Raw genomic sequence first — 13,978 nt, 5'->3', positions numbered from 1 at the left:
CCACCATGGGTCCAGCAACAACAGCCTGTCACACCAGCTCTGGCAGCGCTGCGAACTGCTGCACTGCTTCACACAAAACGACCAGAAATTGTTGTATTAGAGTGTCCATTACCGATGACTGGGGGGTCTGCGGCTGCACTGGAGACTGCCCGACTGCCAGAGCATGCACATGAGAGCCAAGTGCTATGGGTCCTGAAAGGCACCGAAGGCGTGGCTGCGGGACACCATGGTGCCACACCTGCACCCTGGAGCGGCGCGGGCGGACCCTGCGGTGGCAGCGCAGCTGGTTGCTAAGCAGCAGGCAATGGCACCAGGCTCGGTTGCGGAGCCACCAGCTCCGGGGCCGCCCACACAGCGGCAGCCGGCACCAGACCCATCCATGGAGTAGCAGCCGGCGCCAGACCCGGCTGTAAAGCGGCAGGCGCTGGGGCAGAATCTGCCGTGACACCCCCCGCCTCTCTCGGTTGTGGCAAAAGCGGGGCCGTGGAAAGGTACAGCACTTGAGATAGGTGGCTGGACAGGCTGCTCCTAAAACACGATATGTGAAAGTATCTCAGGGGCATAAAGAGCACTTTTTGTCTTTCGTGGAAAAGATTGCTGCAGCCCTTGAGAAGAAAGTGGAAGATGAGGCCGTGAGACAGCTGTTGTGCAGACAGCTAGCAAGAGATAATGCTAATGATGAGTGCAAAAGGAGTATTGATATCTTGCCAGGAGAACCCACACTTACACAGATGGTTGAAGCCTGTGCTAAGGTGGGATCTGGAGAGCATAAATCTGCCTTAACAGCAGTTCTAAGACCTCTTCAGTTAAATCCTGGTGGACAAAAGAGACCTAAGGTTGAGAGCATGCAGAAACAGCTTAAATGAAGGAAGAGAAACAAGGAGAACAGGCGAGTTGTCCGATGCAAAAGATGGGGTAGGCCAGGTCATTCTTCAGACTACTGCCAGTCTATCCATCATGCCAATGGTCGACCTCTGATACGTTTAGGGAACTTGAACAGGAACACAAAGAGGAGTCAAATATTTCCTCAGGGCATAGCTCCTCTGGGACAGGCCTACTCAGCCAGCTTAGAGCCGGCCCTCAGGGATCTGCCGGCGTGGATGTGCACGCCATTGCAACAGTCAACTTAGAACAAAAAAAAAAAAAAAAAAAAAAAAAAAAGGTGGGGGGGAAGAATCATCTGAGTGGCAGGTGCTGGAAGGCCATGAGTCAGGCTCAGCCCAGCTGGTTGAACTAAGGGCTGTTGCCATGGCTTTTCAGCGGTTTTCTTAGGTTCCTTTGAATTTGGTCACTGATTCTGCCTACGTAGCAGACATAATTCAGCACTTAGATTGTTCACTTTTGAAGAAAGTGACTAATGCGGCTCTGTTTTCACTGTTAGAAGCCTTGTGGCGTGCGAGTCAAGTTCAAGTGCATCCATATTACATCTTGCATATTCAAAGCCACACAAATTTGCTAGGTTTCATAACAGAAGGCAACACTAGGGCTGACAGGCTAGCTAACCCTGCATGGGTAGCTCCTCAGCCTCATAAAATTGCACAAGCTAAAGCATCACACAGTTTCTTTCATCAAAGCATGCATACCCTGCAGAAGCAATTTCATTTGACGCCAACTGAGGCTTGGGACATTGTCAGCTCTTGTGCTGTCATGGAGTCACTGCACCTTTGCCATCGGGGGTAAACCCTAAAGGCCTAAAAGCCCTGTAGCTTTGACAGACAGATGTAACACACATTCCTGAATTTGGCAGACTTAAGTATGTGCACATGTCTATTGACACGTTCTCCTCAGCTATGTGGGCGTCTGCTCATACTGGGGAGAAAGGCTGCAATGTCATCGCCCATTGGAAACTCGCTTTCGCGATTTTGGGCGTACCTTCTTCCGTGAAAACCGATCATGGCCCTGCCTATGTCTGTCAGAAGACGTGGCAGTTTTTGCACCTATGGGGCGTAGATCATGCTTTGGGTATTCCGCATTCTCCAACAGGCCAAGCCATTGCTGAACGTGCTTATGGTACTTTGAAGAGTGTTCTGGAAAACAAAAAGGGGGAATGCATGGAGAAACCCCACAGAGCCGACTAGAAAAGGCATTATATACAATTAATCACCTTATAGTGCCACCAAATTCAAATAATCCTGTTATTTTGAATAATTTTTCTCTCATTGCAGTCTGCAGGTGAGACGCACCTGCCTTGAGTGAAGGTCTGGGTGCGGAACCTCCTCACTAAGAAGTGGGAAGGCCTGCATGAGCTCGTTGCTTGGGGTCGTGGGTATGCTTGCGTTTCCACAGATACTGGGGTACGATGGCTACCTGCAAGATGCGTTCACCCTGACCTGCGGCACCAGAAGCAGAACAGGCAACCTCCAAGGCAACCTCCAGATGATGACCAGAATACAGATCATCCATCGAATGATCCTTCTGATGATGACCAAGATGTTGACCATCAGCCTGGTCCTTCTACTAGCAGAGACTGAACTGTAAGTTTCTTATGTTATGGAGTCAGAATGTTATGCAGAATGTTAGAACCCTTAAGGCTATATAGAGTTAAGCTGATGTAGAACCGTAATAGTGGAAATGAAGTTGGGTTCGCTTCATGCATTTGCCTTGGCACTTCTGGAGGATCTCTCTGCCTGCTTTAAATTGGTATCGCATTTAGATTCCGTTTGCTAACTAGTCACTACCAAACAGACCCCTTATGCTGTGTTTGTTCTTGCTGCAAGGGATCCTTCAGAGGATTACGAACGCGACCTTTTGGGTCTCAAACAAAAAGGGGAACTGTAGATGCTAAAAAGCAGGAGCAGAGGAATTTTCCAGCTGCTACAGCATTTTGTGAAGTTTTCCTTTCTCATGATTTAGCTGAGAAACAGTGAAAGATGGTTTTGTAAACTATTTGCAGGTCCAAGCTGTTTGTGTCTTTGTTTTCCACACTGGGAAAAATATTTTGGAAATGGGTGTTATGCTGTTCAGCCAGTCGCTCTGGGAGGCAGATGGTCAAGCATCCAATGGTGTTATGCCACTCTTGTGAACAAAGCTATATAAGCCAATTAATATTGGCCTTTGAACCCAATCCTGGATTCTTGTCGTTCTTTGCGCCATCCTGCGGACAACAGCAACAGTTGACTTCAGGTTTCTCAACTCATTTTTATTCACAGTCCTCAGCAGCAATGGCATGTTGGCTGTGGGTGTGAGAGGCGGCAGCTCCCTGGCACACACGGTGCTGCTGGCAGAGCTGGCTGCTGCCTACTCAAGGCTCAGGTAGGCACCTGAGCTGCCTTGCTGCACTGCCAGAGCCATCTCAAGGCTGATCTGCAGGCCAGAGGTGCTGGTCAGCTGGAAGCTGCAGGACTTGCCGCAGGGCAGCGCCGTGAGCTGACAGTGCAGCGAGTGGGGCAAAAGCAGCCAGGCTGATGGCACCAGCGTTTGGACCCAGCACGAGACTTTCTCCACGTCCAAGTAGGAGCCTGTGCAGAGGGTGTCCAGCAGGTACCAGCACTGATCCCTCTGCAGCTGGCCACCAGAGGCGTGGAGAAAGCACCTCTGCCCCAGCAGCTGCTCGCCAGAGCACAGGCACTCCAGAGCCACACGGACGCGCCCGGCTGGCGGCTGCTTTGTGCTGTCCACATGGAAGGAGTGGCCGGGGGGTGGCCGCAGGATGACCAGCGGGCGGTAGACGGTGCTGTTCTCCTGGACGCTCCAGGCTTCAGAGCTGGTGTCCATCCTGATGGCTGGGTGCAACTCTGGCATGAAGTTCCTCCTGGAGAGCACTCGGCAGACACCGAGGAGGTCCTCCAGCAGCTCCTTCAGCACCTCCAAGCTGGGTGGGTCCTGCTGTAGAATCACAGAATTGCACAACAGTTGGGCTTAGGAGTGACCTTCGAAGGCCATCCAGTCTGACCCCGCAGCCATGAGCAGGGACATTCTCAGCTAGACCAGCTTGCTGACAGCCCGCTCCAGCCTTATCCTGGATGCGCCCATTGGTGATGGGGTGGGCACAGCCAAAGTGCTGCCACCACTGTCTGCACCCTTGACCTTCTTGTCCTGCTCAGTCACCTTCTTCTGGCTGCTTGCCTTCTCCTCATTGTTGACCATCTCCTTGCATCTGGGTCCCTCCAGCTGTCTGCAGCTGGCACGGCCACACTTCCATCTCCTGATCAGCCAGTAGGTCACAGTGAGTAGAACCAGCTCACTGGCCCAAGGCAGCCACAGCAGCTGCCATGCAGAAAGGAACAGGCTTTCCTTCATGCTCTTGGTCTCATCTATCTCCTGCAGGAGCCGAGTCATCTCCTGATTCAGGTATTCCTCACGCTCCCGCATCTGCCTGACTGCATCCTCATCAACCTGAACCTGCACCTTCAGCCCAGTGTGGGTGGCTAACAGGGCCAGGATGAAGGCAAGCGTGGGAGACATGGCCTGCTGGGAGAAAAGGGGCTCAGCAGGTGTGGCTGGGAGGGAGCAGGGGGCTGGGGGCACCTGGAATGTCCCCAGAGCCTCTCTGGTCCCCTGCCACATTGAGAGCCCCAAGCCCCTCTTGCCCCAGCTCTGGGGACAGAGCCCTGCCCTGAGGGTTCCAGCTCTCACTCTGGGTTTAAGCCCCCCTGGGCTTCTCTGCCAGCCCCCATCCAGCCCAGCTTTGCCACCCCCCATCCAGCCCAGCGTTCCCTCTGCATCTGCCCTCACTGGCTGCCCAAATCCAACTGCCTGCTGATGGCCCTGGACACAGGTGCCAGTGTGACCTGTCCTCTGTGATGTCACAGCCAGCAGGACCATGTCACTTGGCTGCCAAGCTGGCCATGCCCCTGCTCACAGCTCCTACTGTTTCTTCATAACAATTCTGACTAATGGAGAGCAACGGGATAGACAGTTTTCCCAAAGCTCTTCCATGGTCGTGGCTGCAGAAGCTTTTCCTGCACCTCTGGAAAGGGCTCTGGGGGCCCCTGGCCAAGGATGGGGACCAGGAGTCAGGGAGAAGAAGCAAAGGGCTCAAGGACAAGGGAGGGCGGGCAGAGCTTGCTCCCGCAGCGTGGCAGAGCAAGAGCCTCATGTCCTTCTCCTGAACCTGTGGTGCCGGCAGGTCCTCTTCCTGTGGGGCTCCAAGGCATCCCGGGGGCTGCAGGCCCTCCTCTTTTGGGAGTGCTCGGGAAAAGCTCCTGCAGCCATGACCATGAAAGAGCTTCTGGAAAAGTGTATAGCCTGTTGTTCTCTGTTATCAGAATTGTTATGTCAAAACATGGATCTGAAACAGGAAAAAATTTTCAGGGATTATTTTGCTTCAAATGACTTTGTTCCATACCAGAAAGAAAACAAAGAGGAGGTTCACTGCTGGTGCCATGTTACGTGTGCAATTAGTCTAATATTAGTTATTAAGTTAAAATTCTTTATTAGTCACAAATGTTGCAGCAATTGTTTCTTAGGGTCTGGAAAGTGGATAAATTTCATTTTTTGAACATGAGAAGGAATGTATACATTGTAAAAACAGTTCTAGATCTGCACGCAGAACTTCCCAGTGAGGTTTTCGTAGCCAGCAGAGGTGTCAGCAGTCTGTGCAACAGCTCTGCCTGGCAGCAGTCAGAAATACAGCACTAGGGTGTTGGGCATTCTTAGAAATTGGGCAGCCCAACATTATGGGAATGTTATAGTGGAACTATAAAGGTAACACAACAGGTGTGCAAGAATGTGATATCTTTCCTGTACTTCTCATGTTTTTTCTTGGCATTTCCCTATTTTTCTGTTTATTTTTCATTCCTCTTTCATGAAAAAGAAAAAAAAGTTGTATTATTGCTTTGGATTCACCACATGTAACCTCGTTTGTGTTTTAATCTCACTTTCAAGTATATTTAGAACCTAATTTCTTTCTGCAATTGTGGGTCAAGGCAAAACTTGCCTCTCCTTACCTTAAGCCTATTGGAGCATCCTGCTTAGCTACTTCCCAAGTTAAAGTCATTAGTCAATAAATTCTAGAAAATTCAGCATAAAGATCATTCTTGCCTAAGAGTCACATGTCTGTTGACATAAAGTTTATGACACAGGTTCATGTTTATGTCTACAGGGCTATGTTGTAATGGTTCCGCATCCTGTCCCAAGTTAATTCCTTAACGGGGGTTTGAATTTTGGGTTGCCTTATATCTGTGCATGTGCCAGGAGGGGACATGGTAGGAGGTGTCAGAGTAACAGCAAGATGTTACAAAGAAAAGAGGCTTTATTAGGAATGTGTTTGACAAAAACCCAAACCAACAAACCATAATAACTAATGTTCTTGCAGTCTCAAGTCAAAATTACCTTTTAGAGTAAAATACTGGGACCTAAAAGCTGTGAAATATCAGTATTTCTTAGTTACAGTACTAGGTTAAAAACTAAAGAAACAGTACTGAAGTTTCAGAAATATACTTTACCTAAATTAGAAACATGACAATTTTTATGTTCCCCTGAAGCATCATGCTAAATGGATATTTAAAAGAAATACATTAGAAACTCAGGACTTAAACATCTTTTGATGATATGGTGATGATTAACCAAGAAATTCTTCTTTTGATCTCCTTTTGATCCATGTGAAATGCTTAGTCATGAACTTACAGAATTTGCCAGTTCATTTTATAACAATTTCACACTTTTACTCACGTTTCTAACTTTGTGGTTTAGGTGTGAAAATTATCTTGTTTTAACTGAACTCTACAGCAACTCGCTTTGAGTCTTAACGGAACTTTCCTTGCATGAGACTTGTTTTGTGTACAATTTTGTTTGAACAAATGAAACACTGGGGCAGATGTTGAGCTGTTCATGTGTCCCACAGTAAATAAAAAAACCATCTGTTTCATGAGGCCAGGTTGTATGAGAAGGCAGATGAGGCAAATTATGAGGTGGTTAAAACTTAAATATTCTTGAAGCCATGAGGCTGAAGTCTGTCTCCTCTTGCATGGGAAGAAATTAAAGAGAAAGCAAACCAGCTACTGCTAAGAAAGTTTGCCTTATTTCTGGCTGCACAAAGCAGCTCAGCTGCCTGGTGCATGTAGCCCCATGCATCAGCTGCTGAAGCATGAATTTGTTTCACTCCTCAAATGAAGCTGAAATCACTTTGGGAAAGTGGTGAACCTGCACACATTTATGGTGTCAAACATGTTTTATATTCATGTCTGTTGGTGGAACTTGTGCTGCCTGGTTAGGCAGCATGTCCTTGGGTAAGGTTGATTCTGTTTCTAGTTTGACAAAGTTATTTCTAGGGGAATTTCTTTTTTCTTCCTCTTCTTACATGTTGTGGAATTTTTTCTTTTTTGGGAGATGCTGCCATTTTTACTTCACTTTTGCTGTTCTTTGGCCAGTTATGAAAAGGAAAGGCTAGCAGTCAGCCTAGGCATAAACTGTGGCAAAGCCTCGTTCAGCTGCAGTAATACCAAAATTTCACATGAGTTCCTAGTACTACAGCATGAATAAACACAAATGCCTCCTGGTGACTGATCAGGGCTCCAGCTGTGTGCACAGCTTCCTACATGGTCTTCATAATTCAAAAATCTCTTCAGTTCAGGCTTCTGGAGAGTCTGTTCTTTTCCCTCTTGAAGACAAAATTTCTAGATGCTTGAACAAAAGCATATTTCCCCAAATTTTTCTGGAGTTGAGCAGTGTATGAGATTCTGACATGCTGGTTTTTGTAAGGTCTGGTAGCAGGGCAATTTATTATCCACTTGCATAGTCTACCCACAAAGCTCCCACCTAATGTAGGTAAGCAGTTCCGTGATTTATCTTCTTTCCAGGCTAGATTATGCATAGTAGCTGATGTCCAGGAATCTACAGCTGAGCTAGAATTAGATTGAGGAGAACACATGCTGTCTTCAGGACAGCACTTCAGCACTTTCCCAGAGTGTGGGCCTTTGGTTACTTAGCTTTTGGGATGCTCTTGGCTGATAAAACAAGAGAGATAAACTTTCAGAATATTAACCCTGCCATAAGGAATGTCACAACAGCATCATAAATAAGGAAGGTAGCAGACTGTTGAGATTGGGTTCAAACCATCAAGGGTGTTTTAAAAATCACGTTCCCCTGATATGTCTGTGTCTGGCCTACAGCCTAAATAAGTTTTATTCTCCCCACCTGCTAAACTGAATCCAGTGGTGACACTATTCAGCATTGTCTGGCTGTGGGCTCTGACTCCCTCCATCCCTGCCAACCTTCCTTCCTTTTTATTTCTTTGAAACTACTAAGCTTCAATCACAAACAGGAATAAGACTGTAATAAAATGAGTCTTTTTTTTACATAATCCAGGAAGTGGGGAGGAAAGAAAATCCATTAGACTATAGTAATTAAAATTTTTGAGTGTATCTTTCACTTCTATCAGAATATTATCTGCCAAATTTACTGTGTATAATAAAAGAGAATTAAAATAATATAATCAAATAAACATAACAACACTTAAAAAAAAATTGAAAAGAAAATGAGGTAATGCCATGAACTGGAAATAATAATTCTGGTTTATTTCGCACTTTATAGAATTCTCCACTGCCAGCAACTGTTTACTGATTTGCTTTAGGAAATTACAGCAGAAGCACAGTCCAGCAACGAGGGCACTTGCCTGAAGGCATATGTCTATTAGTCCTCATTTTCTGCATGTACAATGGGAAAGAGGAAGAGAATGTAACTCGTGAGGAACTTCATGACAATGAGCGCCACAATGACCTGCCCAGCTGTTGTGGTGGTGGTAGCAAATCGAGAACCACTTCGTGAAGAAAGCCAAAGCTAGTCAAGGCATTTTCAGCTAAATGCAGTTTACACAAAAGGGTGACAAATAAAAACAAAAATCATGGTCCTTCTGCTTACTTTTTTTTTTTTTTTCTCCTAGCATTCCTTGGGAAAATTCTTGGAGCTATTTCAGGGTAATGAATTCAGGCTAATTCAGGACAGTTCCTGTGGTTGGGGGACTCTGCTGAAATCTTTGGCAAGAAAAATTTTTATGTTCTCCTGGTGGATAGAATATAAGGAAATACTAAAACCCACCTGGTAAGACAGGATCTTCCTTTCTGGCAGTTTGTGAAGCAGAGACAAACTGGCTCATCCCAAGTGGGGTTTTCACGCAGTTAATCACAAGTCCCTGCAATGACGTGCCCGTGTGAGCTACTCCTCTGAGTCCCATGGGCTTGGTGGGCATCCATCAGGACAGTCAGTGGAGAATGTGAGATGACTCATGGGAGCAGATGAAGGTGCTCATTTTGGGATGAAATTAAATGTTCTTGCAGCTTCCTTGCATGTGTTGTCCAGGTTATGGGTGGCTCAAAGATCCACCAGTCTTTGTCTCTCTAGGGAGACTCCCAGGCTGTGACAAGCTGCCCTAAATTCCTTTGTAGAGGGGACAGCCAAAAGCTGTGCTGAGCAAAGGCTCCTGAGCAAGCACAGTCTGAATGCAGGATCAAGCAGAAGCAACCTGTATCTGCACAGGCTGATTGACCAGCAGCACTTTCTGGCACTTACTGCCTCAATCCCTTGATTCAGGGATTCAGGATTCAGCCTGTGTCAGAGAAGAAACTCCCTAATCAGCCCTGTCTTGGCACTGGGAAAGGCAAGAGAGGCCTCTCACAGCCTTAGTGGGACCTTGCCAGGAGTGAAGGCTGGACCTTCACAGACTAGAAAGAACCTTTACCCTGCGAAATTTAAAAATATATTCACATAAAGAAGGAAGTCAATAGGAATCACCTCTACCAAGCCCCCTGAGATTTTTGTTGAAGCTGTATTCATGTTTATAGCTAAATGGCATAGGGCTAATAGCTCCTCACAATTTAACATTCTGTTTGAGACTTCGTGTTTATCTAACTGCTTTTTGTTGCCTGTACTGATGTAGAAATAAATCAATTCCAGTGCATTGTAAAGACATAATTTTTTTCTTTTCCTCATGTCGTAGTTGAGGAACTAAGACACAAAAGCTGACAAGGCAGAACAACTTTGATGGGGAAAATAGATGTGAAAAGACTTCTCTCATGTCTCTTCTGTCCATTTGCATGAAGAAAACCCTACAGTTTTTTTAGGTTTCCTGCAAATATTCTTCTATTCTTCCCTAATTATAGAAGACTAAGCATATTTAAGGGTTTTTTTTAGAAATGCAAAGATAATAGGTTTTAAATTAATTAATGCAGTATACCATTAATCAAATCTTTTTGAAAAGCTTTAATTTAACTAGAAAGGTCTATTGGATTTTGTTATAGTTTTTAAATTAAGCAATTTATTTCAAATGCCTTTAGTAGATGAGAATATTGCCCACAAAAGAATTAGATCCTGAGTCATCTTTAACACTGGAGGTTTGCCTCACCTCACAGGACATGAATATTAATTTACTTCACAGAATATCCACAAGGTTGGTGTTTCAAGTAAAAGTCAGAGATATTTTAATGAGAACTTAAAAATACCTTGCACTAAATTACTTTAAATTCCTAAATCATTATGAAATGTTCGTAAGCACAGTCCTTATGTTTTCACTGCATCTTATTCCCTGAAAAAAAAAGCAGAAAAGCAGAGAAGCACAGCCCAGCCTGCAGCTCCTGAAAATCAACTCTGTTCTACATCTGCAGAAGGATAGAACTGGGATACTGATAAATATTAAAAAGTTAAATAATGAAGAATGTTTTTAACCCTTAACATCAGATGCCTATTGTAAAAGAAAAAAAAAAATAGTCTCATAGTGTGATGAGTTTTGTTATACTGGAGAACACAGTAAATGAATTTCAGTGTGTGTGTGTGAGAGAGAGCAAGCCTGTAAATTGTCATTATGATTCCTAACTACAAATTCCTTTCTTGTTTTATGTTTGTTTGGAGATTTTTTAGTACTTCACTGGTCAATGCCATGCCTGTTGTGTCTTCTTTGTCTGCAAGAAGATGAAGGAGCAGATGGAGTGGTTTGTCTGTGATAAACCCATCACTGCAGAGCCTCTGATCTAACTCAGAGCAATATGCAAACCACCATGTAAGGAAAGACAGCCTGATACACAGACTCACAGAGCTGTAAATCAGCCTCTTCCAAGATCTCAGCAGAAATATTAGGGAAAAAAAAAACAGCTGAAGCCATGAATATAATAAATGTTGTGCTGCAGAGCACAGTAACAGGAGCAGCACTCCACAGTAGCCTCTCTCTCCACCTCTGCAGAGGGTGATTTGCTCTGTGTTTGACTCTCACCGTCTGGGAAGGGCAGCACTTTGAGGCACAGTTCTCCGTCCCACGTATTAGAGAGACCTTTGGTTCAGGGGCTTCAATTTTCAGGTGTCTCTGCAATAAAAAATACTAAAATAACATTTAATGGAGAAGGATAATACTTCCTATAGAAACCATTAGTGATGGCCCACTGAGATTCAAGTAGAAAACAAACCAGAATTGCTGCTTTCATGTCATTGATGTCTGCAGTTTCATGTTGAATACACTCCTCTGTTTGTAATAAACTTGACGCTGATTTCCCAAGGTGAGCACTCAGTGCTTCCTTCTCCCAGTTATCTCACTTACTGATAAGTGAGTTTCTCTTAAAAGGGCTCTCACGTGCTTGCAGCTTACCCCTGCTGCCATATCCCTTACAAACCAGGTTACAGCTCCTCTTCCATTAACTTCTAGAAAAAAAAATACATACAGAAAGGACAATTTTTCTTTAATTAGGACTTTAGGAATATTTTTTCATATTTTCTACCGGTGTTTATTGTAGCCATACTTCACTGTTACTGACAAAAAGCAAAATTTCCAAGAAAATTTGACATGCTGAAGTTCCCTGTAATGGCTAGAAGCTCATCCTCACCTCTTTTCCACATGTATTTCTGGCAATATCTGATTTATTTTTAATTTGGAAAAAAAAAGCGCATCTTTTTTTTGCAATGCAAATGCAGAGATGTCCCACATCCTTGCAGCAAATTATCAGCAGCTAAACATTGTGGTTATGAATAGTTCCAGCTTGTCCTTGCCCTGGTATTTCTCACTTCTAGGCAGGGCAGCCGTGAATGTTAGCAATGGGTTCATAAATGCCAATATCATTAACAAAATTCAGGCTTTACAGGATCACTATTGCATCTCAGCCCTAGAAGAGTGCTAATTCCTTTTGACCTGTGTTCTAATCTCAATAGTCAAGGAATTTGTTGCTGTTTCCTGTGTCATCACAAATCAGTTGGGATAATTTTGAAGCAGATTTCAGTGGGGGAAAGGGCTGAGCAGGAGCATCCAGGCTGGGATTCCCAGACTGCCTGCCTGCTCCTCTGCTCTGTGAAGGATCACATTTTTTGGCTCTTTGACTGAGAGTGGACATAGACCAGCCCACAGCACTGTTGCACCAGTGTCAAGAATAATTTCACCATGTCTAACTTCTACCACAACCAACCTTATAAAAATCCTTCAGTGAAAGATGACAGGTGTGTGGTACTTCCTCCATATGGAATAAAATTTCCATTATAAGTTCACTCATATTTATTGGTAAATCTCTGTCTCCTGTGAAACTGGCCTCTTAAGCATTTCATTCTCTCAGAGAATGGTGGATAACCTTTTTTTCTTTTTTTAAGCACAAGTACCCTGTTTCACTGAATCAATACACATAACAGCTGTTTCTGATCCTGTGTTTTGATGGAGGTTTATGTCCCATATTTAATGACCGTCTGTCATTGTTGAGAACTGCAAATACAAGTTGCAGAAAGTTGCTGTCCAGAAATGAAAGATAAATGGAAAATAATATTTTCTTGGACGTGCTGTGCATCTTTGGAATCTGGTACTGGACAGAACAGGGAAAAAGAGGAGAGGAGAAAAGAAGAAAAACGATTATCACTTGTATCATACATTTCCACTACTTTACTTAGCTTCTGGCTAGGCAGCAGAAGAACACAGACTAAAGCTCTGTTCATTTTCCCATCCTGGAAGAATTTTTTGTTCTTTCCTCTGGAAATAGAGGATACATTGGGTAGCCATGTTTCATTTCTTACTGGATACTTTACTTTTATTTGTGAAAAGCACACGGGACTGTTGCAGCTAACTTGTCGGCTGAGAGTAGGGACAGGGAAACCATACAGCTGACAGCAGTGGAAATGCACTGGCTGTGGCTACGTGGGTTTTTTGTATCAGGTGCACTTGTTTGCAGTGTGGAAGTTACCCAATAAAAGCACTGAATCGTTCTTAAAACAGGAAAGATTTTGTTCCCCCTCTGTATCATTTTCCTCGTAAACAGTATGGAGTGTTGCTGTATTCCAGTGGGATGGTCACAGCCATTTAAATGTAGTCTAAAGGCTTCCTGTCAAGTCAATGTTAAGGGGAAAGCTTTAGGATAAGATTGTATTATTAGTTGTCTTTTAAAGAATTCTGCTTTTTTTATGGTTACTAGAGAACAGTAGTCCACCAGACTGCTAAAATTTGTGAAGTCAAACAGCATGAACATGCCATGTTCCATATCCTTGTGTCCCTGCACATGCACATTTTCTGTCTGTGATAGTACATGACATGAAAAGATGATTTCTGTTTTATTTATATCAAATTGAGCTTGTGGGGTACCAGTGCCTGAATAGGACTCATAACTATTGCAATTTTATATGAAGTTAATAATTAAATTTTTTTAAAAATCACATGTAAGAGGATCTCCAAACCCACATTGTGGAAAAAAATAGGATGGAGTTTATCTTGAGCCATTTTGGTAACTGTTTGACAGCACCTGCTTGGAGATTTAAAACTGGAATTATGACTTAGGTAACAGTAAAGCCTGATAGTGGAATTATTGCTGGAGATTCAGTTCTGACAAATCATGTCAGGTCTTTATGGTGTGTGGTGAAGCAGCAGTGACCCAGCGGAAGGTCATCAAACTTGAGTTGATTGTCAGTCTAGATACTTCATACCAGGGTTTTTGAAGATCATTTTGTTCCCAGAGGTTTTCTGCTATTACTGGTGGCTATCAATTGGTACCAGATGATATTGGAGATAACACTTTATTACATTTATTAACTACATAGTGGGATTGAGTGTACCTTCAGTGCAAATGGTGGAAGATGTTCGTACTGCGGAGGA

This window comes from Coloeus monedula, assembly GCF_965178545.1.
Source record: "Coloeus monedula genome assembly, chromosome: Z".
In the NCBI taxonomy this organism is placed as follows: domain Eukaryota; kingdom Metazoa; phylum Chordata; class Aves; order Passeriformes; family Corvidae; genus Coloeus; species Coloeus monedula.
The sequence above is the reverse complement of the archived record's forward strand: the minus strand, read 5'-3'. Positions refer to the sequence as shown.